Raw genomic sequence first — 6,000 nt, 5'->3', positions numbered from 1 at the left:
CGGTTCCCTCCTTCCCTCCCTCTTCTCTGCAACGTGTTGCACTTCTAACCTTTCCCTGTGCTGATGAAAGGTTCCCGAGCTCCCGTCTCTCCCTCCACACAGGCAGTCCGACCGTTCCTGCTAGCCTTTAGTTTTTATCTCAGTTCTCCGTCAGCTGCAGGATTTTGCTTCTGTCCGCACGACGCACGACGCACGACGCACGACGACCGGCGCTAGGACCCCGCGGTGCCACCCGCCTCCGCAGCCGGTAGTTTTGGTGCTGGGGGTGGGGTGGGGGGGAAGAACGGAGCCTGCGTCTGACGTCACGCGCAAGGGGACGCTCCCCGTCAGGGTTGGTGACGCAGCCTCCGGGTGATAAGCGTCGAGCCGGAGCCGCAGTTTCGCCAGCGAGTGAGGTTCAGTCGGACGGCGGCGGCTCAGCGACAGCGGTCGGCAAACCCCCCCCTCAGCCCACCTTCCCTGCGGTCTCAGGTGAGTGTCCGGGGGGGGGGGGGCTCTCGGCGGCCGCCGCCGCCTGGAGCCGCTCCCGGCTGCTCGGCGGCGGGAGCTGGCGGTGGGCGCCGGGGGTGCGGCGCAGGCGCGGGCCCGGGGCGCGCCCAACGGCTGCGCTCGCGCTCCTGGGCCGCCTAGCAACGGCCCGGGTGATTGACAGGCGCCCGATCCCCGGGCCGGGTGATTGACAGGCGCCCGATCCCCGGGCCGGGTGATTGACAGGTGCCGGAGCCCCGGGTGATTGACAGGCGCTCGATCCCCGGGCCGGGTGATTGACAGGCGCTGGAGCCCCGGGCCGGACTGTGCAACGCCAGCAGCAGCAGCAAACCCGCTGCATCCGATGTTAACGCGCTTCCCGTCTGCGCCCCCCCCCCTTCTCGATTTTTAACAATCATTTCATGCAACAACAAGCAAACGCATCACCAGTGGCGTGATGCACTGGCTGCCTTTCCTGATGGCTCTTTACATTTAAATCTCTAATATGTATTGAGGCTTCATTTGCACGAACACCGCCTTCTAGTTGCAAAACTGATCTTGAAGGTATAGAACGCCGTGCGAGTGTGCAGTTTTGTTTCTGTCCCGGTCTTGCTGTGTTTGTTATGTTCTCTAAGGCTTATTAAATGTGAGACTGCTTTCTACTAAACGTTTGAGGTGTTGAATATGTGAGCTATTGTGCTTTCAGCAATTCTCACCATTGCCTACAGTCTTCAGGATGAATAGGCAATAATATTTTAGTAACCACACCTTAAAATGTTTACAGTCCAGTAATTGTAAAGGAGCAACTACAGCTACCTTCTGTACCTGGTAGCTTTTTATTATACAAAATATCTCTTCGTGCTGTATTCACAGGGGAGGCGTTAGTAAATCTTTTCCCCATAGCAGAGGTGTTCAGAGGACCTTAAGTTAAACGATAAGAGTTTTAGAAGGGGTATAAAGAATTGGTTCACCCCCTAGGATGGTGGGAGTTTGGTATGTACTACCTGAGAGGCTGGTGGAAGCGGGTATTTGCAACGTTTAAGTATCTAAACGAGCTCTTGAACTGCCGTGACATGGCAGGCTATGGGCCTGTTGTAAATAAAATTGTAGCTGAGTGCTTAACATCTGGCGTGGACAAGGTGGACTGAAGGCCCTGTTTCTTTGTGATCTGTCTCAAAGCCTTGCTAAATTAATTGGTGCTGAGCCACATGAGATAGTTGGCCAGTATCTTTGTTTAACGTTTGAAGGTGTTTATTAACCCTCGAGCAGTGATTTAGCTGCTTGTTTTTGTTGTATTCGGGAAGATTTTGGATTGGAATAGAGATTTGAGTAAAATCTAAATGCTGATCAGATGTGGATTTTCGGGTTGTAACCTTAGCTTAACTCTTGATCACTCATCTGCTACTTGGTGTAGTTGTCCTTTTATCTATCTGTCCGTGTCCTGCTGCCTCGACTAGTTATTTACTTGCTTTGTGAGGCTACTGGATGATGGATGGCTAACTGAGCCAATGGGAAGCTACCTTGTCAGATGTGATGTGTGTTGGACCCTTTACCCAATAGGAAAGATCGGGTGTGGTTTTCGTGGCCAAACTCACGGTGCTGTGGCTCCTCGTGATTCTCACAACTGATGAAACACATGACTTGTCTCTGAATAACACTGACCTGTATTTATAAGTTACCATAGGATTATCAAGATGGTTTCCGTGGACAGGTTATCAAACCTTTCGGGCACTGATTCAGTTTTGTAGTGGCACTGCAGAGTTAAATTTAAGATGGCTTTTTGTTCCCCTTCTGACATTGTGTGCAGTCAAAGCTCTTCATTTTAGCTGTGCTTGGAAGATGGGAAGCGTACAGCCGCGTGGGGTACAGCTGTCCACATGTGGCCTGTTCATTAATGAAATGGCAGAATGATTCTGATTTGTGCAAGCCTATTAATAGAACGGGGGAAAGCTTAGCTTAAAATGTTCCAGTAAAATGTGGCAGTGGGGAGCAGCTGTAGGGGAGTCCTTGGTGTCACTGCTCACGTGACAGTAGTAACTTCAGCTGGAATCAAAGGTACTGACTATCCAGGGTAGTTAGTTCCCTTTTGGTAGTGGTTCCAGGATAATTACAGCTGAATTTTAAAATTCCTTGCTTCCTGCCCCCCCCCCCCCCCCCCCCCCCCCCCCGCCAAGCTGCAACTAACACTGGTTGCTAACCACAAAACAGGTTGTGGTAAAGATTTGGGAGCAGTAAAGCTCCCCTTTGGATAAGGATGCCTTGGCTGAGTGTTGGCTGTGGACTTCTGGTTCTGTATTGGATCCCCTGTTCAGATCTATAGCCTGTTTCCTGTTTTGCATGATGCAAGCTGAATTTTGTAGCTTGCTGTCAGTTTCCATCCTTCTAACAAACTTTTAATTTTGGTTTCCAGGAATAGTGAAGACTGATCAGCTTTTGATCATAAAATTCATGGTATTTTATCTGTCTTGTAAATATTACTACCCAACCCCTCCACTGGCTGGCTTCATCTACCCCATCATCCCTTCATCTGGTTCCACCCATCACCTACCAGCCTCTATCCCACTCCCCTCTTGTACTGCTATACACTGTCTTTCTCATTCTCCCTCAATTCTGACAGTGTCTCAACCTGAAATGTCAACTTTTTGCCTTCATGAATGCTGCTTGACCCCCTGATTTCCTTCTGTTCTTGTACCATATTACATGTTGGGTTTGTCTTTTCCTGACAAATGTTTTTAATAATTAGTACATTGGTAGCAGTGCTAGTCAATCTAAATATGTACAAGAGCTTGCTAAGCTGGGAAGTGGGTGTATAAAGAAAAATGCATAATACACTATTTGGGTTCAATTCTCATCTGTTGTGCTGCTTTGCTATTGCAGTTAAGATCAGTATACAATAGAATTGTCTGAGTCAACTTTACAGATGAAAAGTGTTGGGTTATTTTCAAAGGGTCACATCCAAGGTGATTCTTAAAGATGCATAAGTGCATACAACTAAGCATACTTGTACTTCATTGAGGAAGGGGTGGGTGGCTAAGACACCTGGTACAAAACCAATTCATTGCCTATTCAGTACAAATTGAGCCTCTTCACTTTAATCTGAACCTAATAATTGAGATGCAGTGCCCTACCAGTGCAAATTGGACATTGACATGCCAGTTGATTCCTCAAAGGCAGGATTATTTTGAGAATGCAACCTGGTACCAAGAAACAATTGGTGTACTTGGATAGTTTTGTAGATCGAATGATAACTTCTAACTTTTTCTGCACTTAAATGGCCAGTGGAAGTTTCACATGGAAGAAAACAAAGCATTTGGTTTGTGTAGTTACCCATGTCTGAGTTCCTTATCCATGCAGTAATCATGACACGTGCTCTTGTATTTTTTCAAGTGGCTGGTTTTGAAATAATTAAACATTGGAAACACTCATGTCAGACCTTCTGTGGAAGGAGAATGTTGGTCAAAGAATCCTTCAATGTGTTGCCTAACCTGATAAATGTTTCCATTATTGTTTTCTGATTTCCAGCATCTGCAGCTGGTTTTTTACTTTTTAAAATGGAAGCCAACTTCCTGAAATGGTTGGAGAAACAGTAGGGATTTTTTTGTCTTAACAGATCTGGTCTACAGCCCTTAAGGAAGAAGCTACTGAAAACTACCACTATCATGAGAATGATCTGCTCTGTGGAGGCCCTTTTCTCATCAAACTGGACTACATGGAATCTCATGGTGAAATCAGTGGCAGGCTGATGCATCTTGTCACCTTGCTCCTGTTGATGCCTTTTGAAATGTCTTAAATTGGCATTTTTAAAAAGTGAGGATGTGGGTTTAAAACAGTTGACACTCAAAATCTGCAATTTGCAATAATGCTGCAGCAAAGCCCAAGTTGTGAACATTTACCGTTGGCCCATTTTAGCAGCATTTGGTTTCAATACAATGTTCTGATAGTTGTCATAAACTTGTGCAGTCCTTAGGCTGGGAATCACTTCCACTTGCATTGAGTTTGAAGGTGGCTGAATGCTATGCAAACTAACATGGTGCTGGGGCTTTGGTGCTTGTCTAGGTTATTTGGGAAATTGTGCACTCCCATTTGTACATACCACCTACCTTCCTAAAAATGTAAGGTGTTTGGTTCTTTTTGCTGCTGCTCCTCCATTTTGAGGTCACAGACCAGGGAGATGTGGGTTATTTAAGGATATTTTGGAGAATGGAGCTGGTTAAATATTGTTAAAGCATCAATGTTGGTTGAGATCTGCTGTACTTTTGCAGAGACTATATTTGTCAGCACTTTCATAAAAGAGGGAATGTTACTCAGTAATTCTGTTTTGTTGCTAGGCTTCAGGTCCATTTTCAGACCGTCCTTAGTTGGCCAAAGGCTGTGCTGTTAATGGTTTTCTTACATCGTCTGCCTTTCCCTCCTTTGGAAGGTGATTGACATTTCCACAGGGGCTTGCTGTGAATCTTGATTGTCAGGAGGCAGATCCTCTGCTGCTGAATGCAAAGCACATTCTTGATGTGTTCAGAGAAGTGGGCAAAAATGTAAAGTTCAGCAACTACATGTTCCCACTTAATCTGTGTCCTGGAGTTGGGATTGTGGTTCTGGAGTTGTGATACAGGCTCTACAACTTGTAAATCCCCCTCCGTGGGGAAGGTAGTTGAAGGTGAGATGCAAGAATGAGGGTTCACTTATGGCCTTGCTTATACACTTGTAACATGTTCAACTTTTAATAGCATTACTCTTGCAAAAAAAAACTCCAGTGTGAAGGAGACAAATTAGCCCATTGAATCTACCAGCTCCTTGTAGAGCAGTTGGGTCTACCACTGTCCCCTTGTTCTGACAAATACATCTAACAGTCATGAATCTTGCTACTCATCCCTCTTCACCATCAATTTGTACCTGTTCTTAACATCTGTTTTCTGTCTAATACCCTGATCATTGTATCATATCTCCTAGTCTGAGTAGCTGCATTTTCCAGGTCTGAAATCTACCATCCCTCAAACCATCTTGGTAAATCCTTTTGTATTACCTAGAGGCTTTGGATAGAATGGGATTTTGAAAATGTACTTCATTCAGTTTTACAAATGGTACAGCATCTTACCAGTTACTTTACAATTCATCATTCCACTTGCTTACAAGATTTGCATTATAGAAGCAATTATTTTCCTTCACATGAGCACTTGGGTTCCCGTGACTGAGCAGGCAATGGCAAGTGGGCCTCAAACTGACTTTCCTTACTAGAGCTTTGCATCAGTTGCATTGCTTCATTGTGACCCTTGGCATGTCCTGGCCCTTTAAGTGTGTCAGTTGGCAATATCTGGTTGGTCTTTCAGTGCAAGAAGCTAAATTTTTAGGCAGACTGAAGTATCATAGAAGCAGTTGATGTGTTTTGGTGTCTTTGAGAACAGCCCATAATGTATTATTCTATGTTAATGCAGCTGTATGGGATAAATCTTGCCAAACTACTATGCATCCCTTGCCAAACTTCAAGTACACATTCTAGAATGAGGTACCTTTATTCTCAGCAAATCTGACTTCCGT

The 6,000-nt window shown here is 45.6% G+C and overlaps 1 protein-coding gene across 1 annotated transcript in view; it reads left to right on the top strand.

Annotated features, from left to right (window-relative positions):
• Positions 1–306: 306 nt before the first annotated feature.
• The window catches only part of rab7a (RAB7a, member RAS oncogene family), a 28,651-nt gene continuing 22,957 nt past the window's right edge, over positions 307–6,000 (top strand). The window contains exon 1 of the mRNA XM_052018451.1: positions 307–471. The gene's annotated coding sequence lies outside the window, so the exon portion shown is untranslated. The remainder of the gene's footprint in view (positions 472–6,000) is intronic.

Source organism: Pristis pectinata, chromosome 6, assembly GCF_009764475.1.
Source record: "Pristis pectinata isolate sPriPec2 chromosome 6, sPriPec2.1.pri, whole genome shotgun sequence".
Classification (NCBI taxonomy): domain Eukaryota; kingdom Metazoa; phylum Chordata; class Chondrichthyes; order Rhinopristiformes; family Pristidae; genus Pristis; species Pristis pectinata.
Note: the sequence above shows the minus strand (reverse complement) of the source record. Positions and strands in the feature narration are given on the sequence as shown.